General features: G+C 44.4%; 1 protein-coding gene across 2 annotated transcripts in view; it reads left to right on the top strand.

The window, feature by feature from the left end:
- Xkr6 (XK related 6) overlaps positions 1 to 18,201 on the top strand; it is a 235,644-nt gene that overhangs the window by 76,391 nt on the left and 141,052 nt on the right. Inside the window, exons 2-3 of one of the 2 annotated variants that reach the window (XR_002820993.1) lie at positions 1,361 to 1,472; positions 3,441 to 4,473. The exons of the other annotated variant lie outside the window; for it this stretch is intronic. The gene's annotated coding sequence lies outside the window, so the exon portion shown is untranslated. Of the gene's footprint in view, positions 1 to 1,360; positions 1,473 to 3,440; positions 4,474 to 18,201 lie in introns of those variants that run through there. 2 annotated transcript variants of the gene reach the window in all.

The raw sequence follows: 18,201 nt of genomic DNA, 5'->3' as shown, positions 1-18,201 counted from the left end.
TGGCTGGCTGGAGTGTTGTGGGGATCGAACTACAGCAAGCTGAGGCTGACAGCTTTGTGGAAGCAGCCACTTAAAGAACTGAGCTAGGGCCAGGCCCCCACTATGATCTATCTGGAGTGTGTTTTGGCCTCAGGACTAGAAGTGAGGGTAGATGCAGCATGATGTTTTCTGAGTCAGTGCTATATGTTAAGCTTGGTGTCCTGATTATCTGACTGATAAACATTGTGCTCAGAGCAGCCTCCATGTAAGGCAGGTCGCTGTCTAGCTGGGGCACTGTGTGTGCGACACAGCAGAACGCCTTTGAAGTTAGGACCATGGATGACTTCTGCCTGGGTGAGGAGGGAGAGCCTTATGTGTGTATGTCCCCTGCTTGGGGGGACTTGTATCCAGGGGTGCAGTCTGTCCCCCATGTATTGTCAGGCTTAGTAGCCCCTCTGCAGAAGAGATTCAGGTTGAACTAAGATAATAGTTTCTCATTAGAATGTATTTGACATGGGGTATACTGAAATAACTATTGTTCTTATAGAGAGATTTTATTTTGTAATTTGTCAAAATTTATAACTTGTCAGAATTCATTGATCCTTTTTAAAGGGAAACTTGATGGTCATGTTCTTGAGATGATACATGGAGTTTTAGAATTGCTAGAATTTGAGACTGAGTATAAAGTTAGGTGGGTTTAGCCTACAACTGGCAGAGTCCTCATGTTGGCACCTGAGGTGTGCCCTTCCAACCCCGGTAGGCACAGTGGTTCATATGGCTGCCAGCACCACAGCCCAGACACAGAACTAGCAAAGAGACTCTAGGGCTGCACTCACCATGGACGCCCGGACCCTTCTGGCATCTGTGGCATTTAGCTTCCTGCATGTAGAAACATTGGGTGTTCGAGTATCACCTGAGCCTTACTTTGGGTAGAGTCGCAAGTTGGTTTTCACGTTCCTAACGCTATTGTTGGGATTAGGCACTCTGAAGAGACTTGTATTCTTAGGGCCAGACCATTGGTGTACTGAGCATTCTATTTAGCTTTCTGTTTACTTTTTTGCCCTGGTTAATTCTAGAAAAAGAAGTTCCATTGCTGCTTTAGCTTTATTAGTTTCATTAGTGATACTGTTATATACCAGTATAAAAATAAATGTCATATCGCAGGAAATGAATAAAAACCTAGCTTTGTAGAACCAACTTGGAATCAATAGGATAAGGAGGGAATCCTCCCATTCAAAAAAGGATTGTGACTTTCTGTGTAGAAATGTGTATGTGTTCATTTTTCTGTGATAAAGATAACTTCTGATATCTCATATCTCAGTGTCATGTTAGAATTTCATTCCATGATCATTTGTTCATTCACATGTATTTTTATTTTTAGCTCTAAGCGAAAGACATGAGGCCTCAGCCTGACATGAGGTGGTTTTGAGGTCATCCGATTTCTGGCTAGAAGTGTGCTGTCGTCTGGTCCTGAGACCACTTCACACAGAATGGTAATGGCAAACCCTAAGGGACAGAGAGGGGCCTCGCATTTCCGTATCTGTTCCTATCCCTGTTCCTTTCTTTGTAAAATTCACAGGCAATGTTCTGATGCAACTCAACCCGACTGCAGATGTTCAGTAGTTGGATTAATACCAATGTCCATGTGCTAATCAAACCAAAATTGTTTAAACAGAGGGTTTTTCTCTTTTCCAAGTGACTTCTTGGGCTACTTGACTGGTAATAAAATATGTACTATATTAGGAATTTGCCTAATATAGCTGAAGTGGTTTTTTTTTCTTTGAATACCAAGAGGTTTAGTCTTAATTTTCTTAGTCTAGAAAGTAAGAATTCTTGCCACAACATTCTTTTCCTCTGGTAAAGAAATTCAATGTTTTATGTAAATATATATGTTCTACTTTCTGAGTATGAAGTGCCTGTTGAGAATTTTAGTTTATAGTTAACTCTGCTTCAATTATTAGTAGTTCAAAATATATTTTATAATTCTACATAATAGAATCATTTTTTCTTCACTCAGCTTTTTGGGTGATGTCTTCCCTCAATGCCAGGTTTATTCTGGTGGCCCTTCTCTTGCTAAGGAAGTCAACAAAACTGTGCTTAAGGCCTGTACCGAGCTTCACTCCCTAGGAACCGAATTGTGCTAGGGGTCCTGCTCACGTTCAGATTTTACACCAAGCCACTCACTAAGATAAGTGGTGTTGTTATTCTGTTTCATTTCCTGTCTTACATGGGGCATTAATAGCAAATGCAGCATCACAATATTACGTCTAAATTCTAAATCATTTTATTTAATAGACGAGATGCTGAGAAAATGAAATCCCGCTCCACTCTAGAGTGCCATGTAGACCAAAATTCTAAATGCTGTTCAACAGGTAGTATTTTTGTTTTTACACAAAAGTTATATTTTTGTTTTCTTCTAGAGGCTCCCTTGTCACTCTAGTTCTGTATGCTATGCCAGTCACCTCATTTTCCTGCAGGCTTTTCTTGCCCTTTGTCTTAGACATTGAGAATATCTTGAAAATTAGTGTGCCTGTGCCTTTCTGCAGTGATAAGAGAATCCCTCATGTACACTGAGGAGCAGCTCCTCCTCACAAGCTGGCCCTGGAGCCCTGGCCCTGCTGGGTGCACCAGAGTGGGTGACCTTCTGTCTGGTCCCACGTAGCTTGCGGGCTGGCCCAGTCTATGCCAAGAGGGCCCTGGGTCTGTGCCCGAGTTCCTTGCTTGGCCAGTTCTCATCCTGTATAATTTATATTCCTACACACGTGAATTCAAAACTGTTGGTTTTCTTTAGAATCATTAAATAAACAGATACTAGTAGCATGGTATTAAAGCTTGTCGTAGGGAGAGCTTTCCATGTAGTGTATTGCTATGAAACAATACTGTTTTAATGACAGCAATTACTGATAACTATCTTTTGAGAAATTTTGATTTCTTCTTCCCCCCCACCCATTTTTCTTTCTTTTTTTTTTTTTTTTTATTAAAAATCCTAATAGGAGGTTTTGAGGTTAGAAAACCTTTTAAAGAATGTCTTTATTCCATGTACAAGAAAAGTAATCTAGAACAACAAAGACTTGGCTGTTAATTGGCTTAAAAAGCAGTTTCTAATGGTACGAGTTGTACAGGAATGAAATCTATAATTTCATTTATGCATTTGAATGTGATTGTGATGATAGCTTCCACAAGAAAATACAGAACTCATGCCACTGTACAGCTTTACGTTGTAAGTGTGAACATATTTTGACCCAGTAAATGTTAGCTAAATGGATGATATGTATGATGTTTAATATTTATTTTGATAAGCTTCCTTGTTTCAAAATAAAATTTTAATATTAGACTTGAGCTATAAATATGAGAAAAGCTTTAACATTAAAATGTTTTGAAAATAGTAAAAGTAAGTACCTTTTCTGAGAACGTCTTTTCCTTTGACATTGTTTAATTCTGTTCCCTTTTTTGTTTTTTAGGTTTGCAATTTTTTTTGGTGATGGCATGTTCAGAATCTTGGATCCCTAAGTTGAATATGTTGGAAATATGTAGGAATCTTGGAATTATATGATTTCTTAGTAGGTGAAATAGTACATTTAATAAAAGTATATAAAAGAACTTTGTCCTTTTAAGTTGGCATGCATGTCTTAAATTATCACCTGTCAGTATTAGTGTCGTCATACCATTGAGGGCGTGGGTCCTTAGGAATTCCATGTTTTCCCAGATAGTTATGTAACCCCTCCCATGCCTATCTGGTTAGCTTCTTTTTTCTTCTCTCTACCTTGAAGTGTGTGTTACTCGGATCAGAGTAATTATTGATCAGAAGTAAAGAAGAGGGGAAAACAATCATCAAGTGACAATCGTAAAGGTTGTAATTACAAATTTTCAACTTGGAGCTGTCTATGTTAGAATATGAAATTCTACCCACATTTGTCACACACACAGTTCGCCATTTCAGTTCGCCATTATTGTTCAGGACAGTTGCGCTTAAGGAGGGAGGCACAGAGCTTCCATTTCACCTCCTCGCGCCCCCTTCCTCCCCTGAGGTGAACGCGCCATACAGCAGCTGCCAGGTAGGTGATGTGAATGAAAAGGAAGAGAAGGAGAGCAACTGGTCTCCAGGAAGGAGCAGTGGCCCTCCGGAGTTGAAAGGTCACCTCCTCCCATATACCTGGACACCGTTTCCAGCTGTGTGCTACTCATGTGAGCCTGGACTGTGGCCAAGGGTGGCCCTGAGCCTCAGGTGGACAGAGAGCTGGCATTGATCTGTCCCCAGCCTTTCCCATCCTGTTGGAATTAAGAGCCTGGAGACCATGCTTGGGAGACAGTTGTATGGGTCTCAAATATGGCTGCCTCCCTACTCTTGTGACCAAAACAGGACAAAACTGATTTTTAAGGCCATATTCAGGAACAACTTGGAAAAGGATTAAAGGGGAATGATGAAGAGAGTGCAGGGAACTTGAGACTGATGACAGCTTGGGAAAATATACTTATATGAATTTATTGCAAAATTTGTTGGTGTGGGGCTGGCGAGATGGCTCAGTGGTCTAAAGCACCTACTTAGAACAAGCTTAGCAAAGCACAGGGACCGCGGTTCAATCCCCCAGCACCACATGCCAGCCAGCCCCGCCCCCTGGTGGGCTGAGCTGGCCACACAATAAATAAATAAATAAATGTTTAAAAAAAATTTGTTGGTGTATTATCTGAAATTCATGAAATCAATGTACATCTGCAGTAGACATTTCCTAAGATTTCTTTGGGAGGGCTGTTAGAGGCTGAGGGGCTACCCATTACCACTGCTCCATTTTTTTGCTTTGCTCTATTACAAAAGCAGTTGGCTGCTGTATGTTTGATAGCAGACACAATAAGAAAACAGATTTTATTTTTAAATCAAGTTGTATTTTAATCTAAACATGTGCTGCCTATTTAGCTGTTTCCTCATTATAACTGGCTTTTTAAAAACTCATTCTGTGATACTTCTGTCAATAGAGGTGTTTCCTCTTAGGCAATTCTAGTCATAGTATTGATGAGGTGTAGGCATTTGATATACCCAGAAGGAATTATCCAAGCAGGAAGAATCTCAGTCCCTACTGGAATGAAGATTTCAAAGACCTTCTTAGATTCTGAACACTGTGAGTACAAATGAAAGAGACCCAGGAGAGGGCAAGACATAAGAGCCTTACAGTAACTAAAGTGGAAGTGGGAAAGGTAACTCTTACACAGCTAACCTGAAATGCACCAAGGGAAGGGAGTCACCGTCCTGGAGAGACGATGGGTTCCAGATGCATCAGGAAGGGGCATTTTGTTGTTTGGGGTAACACAGTAGCTTTTGGCAGTGTTTGAAGGATAGTACTGTGGTCTTTGGAAATACTGAAGCATTTACAAACTGATTTTATTCTGGTATGTTCTAAATGGGTAGTGGCCCAAAGATTTACTTAATTTCAAAAAATATCTTGGATATTAGACAAATATGAATAAAGTTTGTCCTTGTATAATTTTAAGAAACAAGAGTAGAATACTGAGCATTGCAGAGAATTTAGTGCATGCATATAATCAGTGTTGGGTAGTTGTGTCCTAGGAACTTTTGAATAAAAATTTCTATTTATTATGTCAGCCTAAGTTGTATTATAAGAGCACGTTAGTGTGTGTCTCATGGGAAATCTGCATCCCTGAACCACTGCACCTCCTAGCCCAGCACATGGTGTACGGTGCAGAGCGGCTGCGGAGGGGCAGAACTTTGAGAGTATGGGCGACCCAGAGGAAGTGAGCCACAGCCATGCCCATGTGATTTGGGCTTGTAGGCAAACTCTGTCAGGTGTGTAAGGAAGGCTAGGCTTCCTCTTGGCAAGAAGCCGGCAGACCTGGTGCTTCTGTACAGTTTCCAGGTGTGCAGGGACTGCGCTGAAAGGTCCTCTTCCTTCTGTCCTTGTTCCGATTGTGCTGTGGCTGTCAGTGATGCCCTGCGCCTAGGATCGGGACATCATTCTTGAAGGATGCTACTGTCTCAGCGCAGAGCCTGCAGCTGCCAGTTGAGAGCTTCACAGGGAATCGGACCAAAGTTCTGCAAAGGGTGCGTGGAGTACCATACAAGAGATGCTAAGAGCCTGAGGCGCCGGCTCCTGAAAGCGTGATTTCCGAGTATTTGGCATACTAATGTGTTTTTAAAATGAGCGTGCTTTTTGCTAAAATTTCTGATGAGTCTGAACGTTTTCTCCTTGAATCCTCCTCCTATCTCAGGATGTCGGGTTTATGCTGTAAATTGTATTTCAAATTAAAATAGAGATTAGAATTCGGAATTCTGTTGTTTTGTGACTTGAATTTGCAGCACATTTTCAGAAAACTTTTCAAGGTTCCCAGATAATTTTATTTTTATTCTTCTTTTTCTGGGCATGTAATTGTCAGTTTTATCCATTTATAAGTTCAGACAAGAATATTATCAGTGCATGCATTTGATTTATTTTGTGAGAAACATTTCAGCAACAGAAGTGTCCACTGAGCAGCTCCAATCTCCCTCGTATAACCTCGGCTCGCCTGCTTGCCATGTCCCTCACTGGGAATCTCCTGCAAAATCCAGCTCACTCAGAAGTCATCCTTGGAAAATCAAAAAACTGAAGCAACTCTACTCTTGGGACTAAGTAGGTGGAAAAGCAGCTTCAGGGAACAGCCCGGCCCATGTGAGAAGCACTGTTGTTTGTATGCGAGACAGACGATCTGCCTTTCTGAATTGTGTCTATAGACTTGTATTAGTCCTGTGACCATGCACCTCTAGTGTAAGCAAATAGAACTCACCTCTGAAACTCTTTTATCGTCTGGTGGAGTGGAGCCTGGCTCAGTCGGCCAACTGACAGATACTGTTCAGGACTTAAAGCTATGTTGTAGTTCCTCACAGAGTATCATGTTCTGCATGCCTGCAGTGTGTGCCTCACAAGTTCACTTCCCAAGCGAGGCTGACCTAGCGGAGGAGCCCACGTCCACCCAGACCTCAGATATCCGTGTTCTGAACCTGGAGCTGTCCCGCATGGTTAACGTGCATGTGCACAGGGCTTATCTGTCCGCCTGTTTGCCGAGTGGTGGTGCTGTTTACTTCCCAGCCTGCCAGATTTTAGCCCCTCCATCTGGAGATGGATCCATCATCTGCAGTTCCCTTCCCAGTGTCGGCTTTTGTCCTGCTGAGGGCAGGAGCATTTCAGCTCCTTTTTGTAAAGAGCCTTGCTTTTATTTCCATCTCCTTTCCTGAGAAGTAGAATAGATCCAGACGTAGGGGCCTTGGCTGTCTGAGGTTTGTGGGATTTCACGACTGAGTTCACAGTGTTGCGTTCTGAAGGTGGCGTTTTGTTGTGGCAGAGATGTAGCCTTCTTGGCTCTGCACTCGGCATTGGGCAGAGCTAGACCATGTTTGCCGAGGCTAGGAAGGACCCTGGTGTCACCAGGCACTAGATGCTCAGAGCTGACTGGAAGCTTGCGAGGTGCTGGAGGTGTAGGTGAAGGAGGTTGTGCAAGAGATCACCTGTTTCCCTTGGGTGCTAGCAAAACATGCTGAGGAAGTGGTTATGACCACAAGATTTTGTTGGCAAGATGTGTCAAAAATAAGACTTTTTTAGGTCCACGTGGACCCACACTGACCATTCATACCATATTATACAGACATAAAAATATTACTCCAGAATTTCACTTAGAGCTTTCATGATCACTATATATGTTAAATGGTATAATTATTTAAAACCTAATTGTTTTATTTTTGAGTAAAATTTTGAAGCATGACTTCTTATATATGTACAAATATTCTCAGCTCTGTGTGTGTGTGTGTGTGTGTGTTTTCCCTATATAAAATAATGTAATCAGGGTCTATGTATTTTCAGTGAGAGTCTCTACTTTGTATTTACTGAGTGGAGGGACTTGAAATGCCCATTAATTCTGTTTATATAGTAAATTCTGAATAAAGTTTGTACTCTGAAGCAGCTTTTAGTAAATTTTTTAACAAAACGCATACAAATTCAAGGAAATGAATGAAAAGTTCTGTAAATAAATGAATCTTAAGTCAGGGTTTGCAGCTTTTCTGCCCGGAGTTAACGGTGGTAGGGACAGTGGAAGTGGCTGAAGAGAGTGGTAGGACTCGTAGCTCGTAGGGCAAGGGGAACTCCATCCGACTCCTGGGGGGCTGTGTCCTGTGGACCGGAAACAAGACAAGGTGAGGATGTTACTCTTTAAAATCATCCATTTTATGCCCTTCTCTCTGCTATGTCCTCTATATTTTGTAAAATGAGTCTATAATTCTATTTTCAGGGGCTGGGGAGATAGGTCAGTAGAATAAGTGTTTGCCTGGCAAGGGCCTGAGTTCAGTCCCTGGTTCCTGGGGGAAAAAAGAAGACTATAATTCTATTTTCTCTAAATAGTTTGACAATATTCATTGGTATGGGTGCCAGCGTTTCTTGGAACTCTACCATAAGTATTAGTATGTTGAGATCTCAACTCTGCTATTTAATTTTGTGTGTCCCCATGGCCAGTAAGGCATAGTACAGTGGTCTGGGAATAGCAAGAGAAAGAGACTGTCACTTCAGCATTGTCGGGCTGTGGGAGTTGTTGTTAGAAAAGCCTGACGTGGTGGTAATCGGACAGCTAAAATCATCCCATTTCAACCAACTCGTAAAAAGAACTTTCTGGAAATCCCTTAAACAGATCACCGATAGTCATACGGGTAAAAGAACTCAAAACTCAGATGATGTGAAGATCTGCTACAACACAGACTTTCAGGAAATCACAGATAATTTTCTAACATGCTAAATAGTCACCAACTTAGAAAAAAATTATACATCAATAAATGACAAAAATTATGCAAATAGTTAAGACTTGCATTATTTTTGTTTCTGCTGAACTATGATATGTGTAGGATTGGCTAGATGTGATTTTGTGTGATGAGACTGCACTGTCACCTGGCTTTGAAACAACAACATAAGGAGTTTGAAGGGGCAGACGCGAAGGATGTACTGGAGCCAGCTTAGGGGCCAGCAGCTCTGGGAAGCACGTTAGATCCAGTGTGTTAACAACTGATCTCAGAGGAAGACTCCTTCCCTTGTCTTCTCCAAGCGTATCTTTCCTATGTGGGTGCTTGTAGGTAGGAAGTTCAGAGGCAACTTGCGGCCTTCAGTATAGTTTATGTCCTCCACGGTGCCTGCCCTCATCTCCCTGGATACTGCACAGTTTTTACTGAATTGCTTATTAGGGAAAGCTCACCGTACTCTGCGTTACGTGTCTTCCCTGGAGACTTTTTCTTGGGAGACCCAACATTGAATTATTAAACCCTGGGCTGTGATTAGTGAAGCAGACACTGCCTCCTACGTTCACTGGGACTTGAGAGCAGGAATGCGATTACTGAATAAAATGGAATTGGCTGGAGAGCTACTCGGGCTTCGTGGATCATGCCGCTCCATGTCCCTTTCCACGGGTGCGATGCAGGACCCTCCACAAGAGATAGGAAATTGCACAGTGCTGAGTGGCATTATTTGTCATTAAAATTTTGCATTATGTAGTTTGAATGTTCCCAATTTTGCAGCAGAGAAAAATTATAAGCCAATATGTATGAAGTAATTTCACTAAAATGTAACATAACCAAAGATTGTGGTACATTTGCCATTTTTTGTTTTGAAGAGAAAGTGCAGTTTCTGACTGGCTGTGGGATGACAGTTAAAAGCGGAGAGCTTGTCTTTTTTTCCAGTACTCAGTCTTGCTCCAAAGCCAAATTTCATTTTTGGTTAAATGACTTCTCAAACTTCCCTTAGAAATTCGAGTTTTCTCCAACTCAGTTGGCTTTTGGTGACCATTTTCACCTTAGAAATCCACATTACAGGAAGAGTTATTGTGCAATTTTAAGAGCCCCCTTTGTGGAATGTTCAGGAACATACTAAAATATTGACAGCATGGTAGCATAGCTTCGCTACTTCGAGAGGTGAGCAGTAACTAACGCCCCAGCCAGGTGCGGGCAGTGGTGGCTCACAGTGGTAAGATCCCAGCCCGCTGGCCCTCGTGGGCCTGATGCGGCCGATTCTGGCCTGCGGTTCTGAGCAGCGGGCTTTCTTACTGGTTGTACAGAGATGACAGCAGGTGTCAGAGCATTGCTGTACTCCTCTACCGAAGAAATGGTTCACCATTTCTCCAGGAGGCCATTGTAGCAAGTTGCAGTTTCTCCCTTCCTCTGTGCTTCATTTGTTAGATCTGTGTGAATTGAAATTAAAATAGGATTCAGCAGCAGCCATTCATTTCCTCTTAAAAAAGTTCCATCAGCAGCTGACCTAAAGCTTTTATCTTGCATCACTGTTCCTTCAAGACCTAAACTTGAGAAGGTGTGTGTAAATATTCAAATGGTGCAGAAGGACATAACAAGTTACCCCTCGCACTGTTGAGACTCCGAGTATGGTCATTTCTGACCCCTGTATGCAGCATATGTTTTCCACACCTGCAGCATCCCTTTTGGCAGCTGCTCTGGGTGTGACCAGCTCCTCTTTGCTCGAAATTAAATGGTTTCCAGTTTTTATTGGGTTTTTTTCAGTTTTTACCCTTAAAAACTTGGTTTTTAGCAACTCCCTTCCGGATCTGCATGATTACCTCTTGTGGACAGGCAGGTCACGCTTGCAGTCCTGGCTGAGGCCAGTGCCAGCAGAAGGTTTTCTGGTGTAATGATTAGCATGAGTCAAAGCCAAACTAAAAACAGGACTTTCTAGCTGCTTCTTGGGCAACTGCTTTCGTTAGAAGGTCTACTAGTCTGATTAGGCAGATCAGATCAAAGGGACAGCAGTGCAGTATGAAATTGTACAGTGAGGTTCTGGAGCTGCTCTCCATGTACAGTCTTCAAGAGGGCAGTCACTGGTGTTTATTGCTGTAGGCAAAGTGCCCTAGTTGAACTCGTTCGCTCAGGGCTGCCCAGGCCTGGTCTTCTGCCCAACTTGTCCTCGGCTACTTTGTGGTCTTAAGATCTTTGATGGGTTTCTGATTAAGCAGTTGGACCCTATGCAGTGAGAAGCATGCAGAGCAGTAAGGACTCCGTCCTGTTACGTGGCTTCAGTGGGAGTCGGCAGTGCACTCTGCTCAAGAATGCTGTCTCCCAAGGAGCGGGCTGTGGCACCTCTCGCACCACACAGCCCTCTTCGCCCTACCTCAGGCCTCTGCCTCCTGCTGCTCACCTTGCTAAGTGTGCTCCTGCCCATGCACTTGCAAGACTTGCTTCTTGTGCTGTGCATCTCTGCTCAAGCCAGGCTTTCTCTGCCCAGCCTGTCCAACGCCGCACCCCTGTCCTCATCTCTCTGTTTTCTTCATGACCTGATACTTTAGACTCCCCATAGACACACTAAAATACAAGCACTTTACATTCCCCATATGCACACTGAAATACAGGCTTGGGGACAGCAAGGTCTTTGTTTTAAGGCTGTTTCCTGAAGGCCTAAAACAGACGTAAATGCATGTTAGAAACTCAATATCCATTCATTGAAGAGCTGAATAAATGTCCCCTGCTTCTACCCAGAGCCTTGAAGAGAAACTTGGAGGTTTTAGACCAGATTTAGAAGTAAAGCACTTACAGGAAGCCCAGGCAGGACTGCCCTGGCCAGCAGTACTGTGCCCATCTCCAGCCCCATCTCTGCCTGAGTACTCTGTGAAAGCCAGCGCCTACACTCCCCTCAGTTGGAGGGCCACTTGGAATGACACTGAGCATCACCATTTGCACACACTTCAGTGGATTCATGTAGTCAGTGGTTGTAGTCACCAAGCAGCAGCATGGTGTTGGGCTTTGGGTTGGAGGCCAGGGAGGTTGCAAGTTGCCTGGGCAGGCTTGCCAGGCTGAAGTTTCTTCCAAGCACAAATTTGGTGGATGAGATTGCCTCCTGTCCTCCCGAGGACAACCTCAGATCTGTGGAGCTTGGACACTGCATGCACAGGAGCAGAGGGTCATGCAGAGCCCTGTGGTTGGTGGTAGGCAGCAGGTTCCTGATGTCCTGGTTCAGGGCAGGGAGGGGAGAGTGGGATTGAGCCCACCTCAAGGTGCTTGGGATAGAAACTGAATTTTATTACTATTGTTTTCTCCTTGATCATGTCCTTTGAAATGGGTTCATAGGAAATATTTTAGAAAGTCTCCAGACCCAAAAAGTCCTAACTAAAGCCAACTTTTTTTTTTTTGCTCCGAATGCCTTCAGGGCAGGTTTGGCTGGCTTCAGTTGTGGGGATCGAACCACAGCAACCTGAGCCTGATGGCTTTGTTGAAGCAGCCACTTAAAGAACTGAGCTAAGGGGCAGCCCCCTAAAGCCAACTTTTGAAGCAAGATTTGTATTTGTTCTTTCAACCGTCCCCCACTTAAGATTCAAAGAAATGGGCAGCAAGGAAAACTAACTGTCCAAGAATGTGAGCAGTCTGAAATTTAAGAGGATGGGAATCCTTGTTGATCTTCTCATGGGAGTGGTGTACAAATTCTTCAAAAATAAATTACTCAGATACTCTAAATAAGAGAGGTCCCTTGAACTTCTGGATGTGAATCTTGAAAACAGAACTATGGTGGAAACTTGCTTGGACAAGTAAGTGTAAACTATGCACACAGCCTTCTTGCCCAGTTCTGATGAAACAGTTCGGTCTCAGCTATGAAAATACTGAAGTGAAGTCCTACTGTGTACTTGCTGGCTTGACTTTCTAAGAAGTATGCATGGCATTAGTGGCTTTGGAAAGCCAGAGACTGGTAAAAATAGGAACTCACACTTAGCCTTCCTGCTGGGCTGCTGGCTCACACACCAGTCCTTCCAAATAGTGCTGCAAGGAATGATGGGTTCCTCCTCTTGAGTCCTCCAATGCTTCTGTGTGTGCACATGCGTGCTCTTCACCTAATCCAATTGCAGATCCAGATTTAGTTGTTCTGGAGTAGAGCTTGGGAACCTCCTAACTAGCTCACAAGGGAAGCCAGCTGCTGGTGCCTACTCTGCTTGTTGGTACTAGCAAGTCTGAAGCTTGCCAAGACCTTTGGCATGTATTTTTTCACAGGAACTTTCAAACTGCCCTGAGCTTGGCAGTGCTAGTGTGACCTACTTTTACATGTATGGAAGCAGGCACAGTGAGGTGGATGGCTGCAGGGTGTCCTGGAAGCAAAGTTGTACCTCCTCATGGAGTGCTCTGAGTGGACTAGTTCTCATTTCATTATTGCATCTTTGGGGGTTGGGGGGTACTAAGATGATAGCTTACACATATACTTTTATTAGAATTACAGCTCTTGAAGTTTTCTGAGTGAGCACTAAAGACATATAGAGGGGACTGGAGAGATGGCTTAGTGGAATAAGTGCTTCCATGGCAAGTGCAAGGGCCTGAGTTCAATCCCTGGTTCAGTAAAAAAAAAAAAAAAAAAAAAAAAAAAAAAAAAGACATACAAAGGTAAGGTGCATGTGAGTCATACATGGCAGGTGTTGATTGGGAGTTCATTGTGACCACAGCCTTTCACTTTCCAGTGGACCTGCATCCTGAGAGTCCAGCGGCGTTGGTTGGTGAAGCAGTGTCGCTGTCAGATGGTAGAAAGGACATGCGGATCATACGCAAGCAGGCCCAGGGTTACTCTGAACTTGCAACCCAGCTGGGTTTGTTTGTACCAGCTAGATTTTTCTTAGTTTTGCAGTATTGGGGATTGAAGCCAAGGCCTCATACATGTTTGTTAAGCACTCTACCACTAAGCTTTTTCCCTGGCCCTTAATCTTGAGACAAGATCTTGCTAAGTTGTCCTGGCTGGCCTTGAACTTGTGATTCTCCTTCCTCAGCCTCCTGAATAGTTGGGATTACAGTTGTGCATCACCATACTTGGCTTCCAGCCAGCTTCTAAGTTGGTGTTGGGTGGTGTTCATGGAAATCTTGCACATACTCTTCACGTGCTATATGATGGGAAACAGTGTCCTCAAACAAGAAGCGAGGCGTGGACACCACAGGTGGAGTTTGTGGGTCTCAGCCCCAGCTCCCAGCTGTCCACTGGAGGCTGGTCAGTTTGCTGTGAGGCAGACAGACTCTCCTGTGGCCAGTAACTTTCAGTTCCCTGCTTCAGAAGGAGGCTGATGTGGTGGTCACTGGCATTGGCCTCACGGCTGGCCTTTGCCGAACTGCCCCTCCCATGACCCAGTGGTGGCACAAATGGATTTGGTTCCTCTGGCATTTTATTCACTTAGCGTAGTGAGTGCCTCCATTTGCAGTACCCCAGTAGTATCTCCTTAGAAACCTACTAGATGACTGAAAAAACTTTGGCAATGGAATTAAAGCAAAAAGTGAAGAATCGCTGTCCTCCTACTGCTCTGTGGTAACAGATGTTACAGTTGGGCAAGTGTTGCTCGTGAACATATTGTTTAAAGATGAGATGATCACGCTGTTTTATTTGTACAGTTAAAGTTTATAAACTGTTCTTTCATATAAAAATATAATGAATGGATTACCAAAGTTTGAACACTATTTAAGGCCATTTTTGCTAGTTGGTATTCTATCAGGCTATATTTTAATTTGCCCAGTTCTTTATTGATAACGATTTAGATTTTCTATTGTTTAATGTGTTATGTTCCCAGGAAAAAGAATCTTTGCACTAAATCTCTGTGTACCTTTCTGCTTATTGTCTTCCCTTAAGAACAAGAAGTGGGAATGATCAATGCAAAAGATATGTTTAAAATAGTCATCGGATCAATTAACTTTTGTCACTTATGTAGATATTTCCTTTGTTTGTTCTTTAGCTTTATTGTATTTTTTACAGTCTGAAAAATTTATACTTTCGTCTAGTCAAAGTTCCAAATTTTTATGCTTTTTTTCAGGTGTCATTCACTCTGTTTTTCTCATATGAAACGCTGTGTGGTAGCAGTGCTGGAGGCTGAGCCTTAGGACCAGAGACTCGGGCGTGGTTTCTACAAGGTGGCACTCAATCCTAGTAGGGAGATTTGGTGGGCGGAGCTCAGGCATCAGAAGGCTGTAGGTATTGGAGGTGGCATCACAGGTAGCCATGTGGAATTGCCCGTGGCAGTGGTGTTGTGGTTGTCAGTGGCACCAGCAGCAGCAGTATCTTGGGCCAGGGGCTGAAGCAGTGCCAGTGCCCCAGGGGCAGCGCTGAGACGCACCAACAGAGAGCCAGAGCAGCCGGGCCCTTCAAGGAATGCTGCAGGCCTTGCTGATCTTGTTTCCCTGCTAGACTTTGCACAGGGACAGTAGAGAAGTGGCCAGAATGGTGGCCTCTCCAAAGGCTGTGGCTACCTCCTTGGAGCATTAGGCCAGTGTGGCTGCTGTGGTCTCCAGTGGCACCAGATGCCTCGAACCTGGCCAGCACGAGTTTGCTTCTGCACTGGCGTCGTCTTCAGAACTCGTCCTTGAGGGATGCAGCCACGAAGAAGTCCGTCATCTCACGCTGCTGGATGGGCAGGGTGGAGACAGCTCTGCTCGAGGAATGGGGTCATCCTGTCCTTGGCCACCTGGCCCGCCTTGGTGACCGGATCTGCTCCTTGTCCTCAGCTTTGCCAGTGTGAGGCTCCGGGAACCTGGGGCCTTTTCCCTTCACCGACCTCGTCACATTTGGTGTGTTCCTGGGGAATAAGCATTTTTACTCTTTCTTCTGCTTTTATGCTTAAGAATGTCTTCCCTCCTGAAATAAAAGGCCTATTAAAGTTATTTTTAACTATATACTTAATTGGAAGAAAGTGGAATTGTTAGTTGGTAGCAAGTTGTATTTCGAGAAAAATACAACTCTCAGTTATATTTCATTCAGTCTTAACCAGGTACGTACATCTGGGCTTTGAAAAATTACCAGTGCCTGGGTCACAACTCGGATCCACTAGATCCAGTTTTTAAAAAATATCTTACACCAGTCTGCAGATTTTCAAAGGAGCAGAGCCAAGGTGTGGGCATTCTTCCTTTTTCTTTTGGCTTGCTTTGCACTGCAGGTTTTATCAGTAGTGGGTGTGTTTTGTTAGAGTCATTACCATCTGTTAACCACAGGATCAGAGCGCTGTTCTGGCTTGTGTGGAAGGGGATCCAGGACAGAGTGTGCCGTCTCCCCAGTTGGCATTATCTGATGTGTGTAATTATTTCCAAGTTCAGCGGCTGATTCTCCTTTCTGTCTTAAGGTCCAGGAAGTGGCTTTTTAAAAACAAGCAACATCGAAGAGTATACAATATAATAATATCTGACATTTGTGTAATTTTTTAAACAAAAATTCATTGCTCTTTGGTGTGTAGTAGACCCTCATGTGGGCTGCAGCGTAGAATTTCAGGTTGACATTTGCAGCTGTGGTTGTTCATGTCTGTGCACATCGAGCTCTGAAGATGCAGTTCTGTACCTGTGTAGCTGGGGTGTAGAAATCTGCCCACAGGCCAAGGTTAGTGTTGGCCTCGCAAGTAGTAGCGTTCTGTGTGTTTAGGGAAGAGCCGCTCTGCCTGCACTAGGTAAGAGTCGCAGTACCTGCACACCTGGGCTTTGCGCAAGGAACCTGGGGGTGTGCAAGCCTCAGAAATGGACATTCTGGGGCCGGGGAGACGGCTCAGTAAATTCAGCACTTGCCTGGCAAGCACAAGGGCCTGAGTTCAGTCCCCGGTTCCGCCAAAAAAAAAAAAGGGGGGGATGTTCTGATGCTGATGATAGTGACAGAGATGAGGGGAAGGATGTGGCCATCTCATGGGGCTGGGAGGAATCCACATGTATGTCTGGAGGGGACGGGGGCCACAGTCACTCTTCCGTGGTCAGCTCTGTGCCACAGTGATGTGGAGGGAGACTGGGGATGAGGGTGTGGACAAGGTCCCGGAGAGAGGTTCTGTGCTGATTCTGAAGCGGTCTGGACAGTCAGGGAGGGACATTTTATGTGCCTAAAACAAAGAAGACAGTATGAAGATCATGAAGTGCATAGTGCCAAGTTGCTGAATAGTAAGTCCCTTAGTTTTAGAAATTTTAAAAGAGCAAGTGTGGCCAGAGGTGGTTATGACTCTGCTTTTATGTTGTTCTCATGTTTAAAATGTGAAAACCGGGAGGCCTGCCCCTTAGCTCAGCTCTTTAAGTGCCTGCTTCAACAAAGCAGTCAGGCTCAGGTTGCTGTGGTTCGAGCCCCAGAACTCAAGCCAGCCAAACCTGCCCTGAAGGCATTCGGAGCAAAATGAATAAATAAAAAAAATGAAATAGAATGTGAAAACCAAGAGTGAGTGTGTTGTCTCCAGGTGATGTCAAGAAGCAAAGGGCCACAGCGTCCTTTCCGTGTGTGCACAGCAGGAATGGCATATTAGGGCCTGTCAAATAGCTCAGTGGATTAAAGCGCCTGCAAGCAGGTGTAGGGGCCAGGGGTTCAATCCCCAGACCTGCCACACCAGCCCTGCCCCTGTGGCATGCTGAGACAGCAGTTGAGATTGGGTGTGGTGGCGCCTGTAATCCCAGCTCTTGGGAGGCTGTAAACAGGCAGATCACTACCTGTCCCATCTAGTAGTGAGACCCTGAGCACCCTGTAGACCCTTCCCTAAAAATAAAAGGAATGGCGTATGGGTGGCAGCGGGGCAGCGCTACAACTCTGGCCAGAGGGGTTTGTCCTGCACTGCTGTGAGTCGGCATGGTGTTCAAGGCCACATCATGGGCACAGGCTGCCCAGCGAGGTGTCCTTTCAGCGAGAAGCCTGAGGCCTGTGTCATTGTGGCCTCCTGCAAGAAGAGCTAACTGGCTGAAATAGGTGGCGCTTCCAGCCCTGCCTGGCCTGCCATTCCACAGTGAAAAGCCTGTGTGTGATTGCTGCCGACCAGAAAAATCAAGAGCAGTCAGAAGGGACTTTGAGCTCTCTTTTGGCTGAGGGGAGAGAGATGAGTTTCTGGACCTGCAGCAGGGGAGGTTTATCTTCAGACTGTTCCGTCCAATTCTCTGCTGGTCTTTCACGGGTAGCACCCTGGCCAGCACCTGCCACACAGCTGCAGTTCCTCCTCCTAACTTATCACTGGCTCCCCACCCTGGCCAGCATCCTCACCAAATGCCACATATTGAGAGGGTCTCAGGACAAAGTGTTGCATGCGGGCTTATGACATCAGTTCAATGGGAAACAGAATTTTAAACGTAAAATCAATGCAATGAAGCAACATTCCAGTGCCTCACATGTAGCGTTATTTAATGAAACAGTAGTGTTACATTTGCAGGTGTGTATGTGTACACACATGAGTGCTACTACATACACACATGAGCTCAAGCAGTGTCTGTGGAAATGCATTTATTACCTTGAGTTGTAATCAGAAAAAAAAAAAAAA

This window comes from Octodon degus, unplaced genomic scaffold, assembly GCF_000260255.1.
Source record: "Octodon degus isolate 3935 unplaced genomic scaffold, OctDeg1.0 scaffold00036, whole genome shotgun sequence".
Classification (NCBI taxonomy): Eukaryota; Metazoa; Chordata; class Mammalia; order Rodentia; family Octodontidae; genus Octodon; species Octodon degus.
The sequence above is the reverse complement of the archived record's forward strand: the minus strand, read 5'-3'. Positions and strand labels throughout refer to the sequence as shown.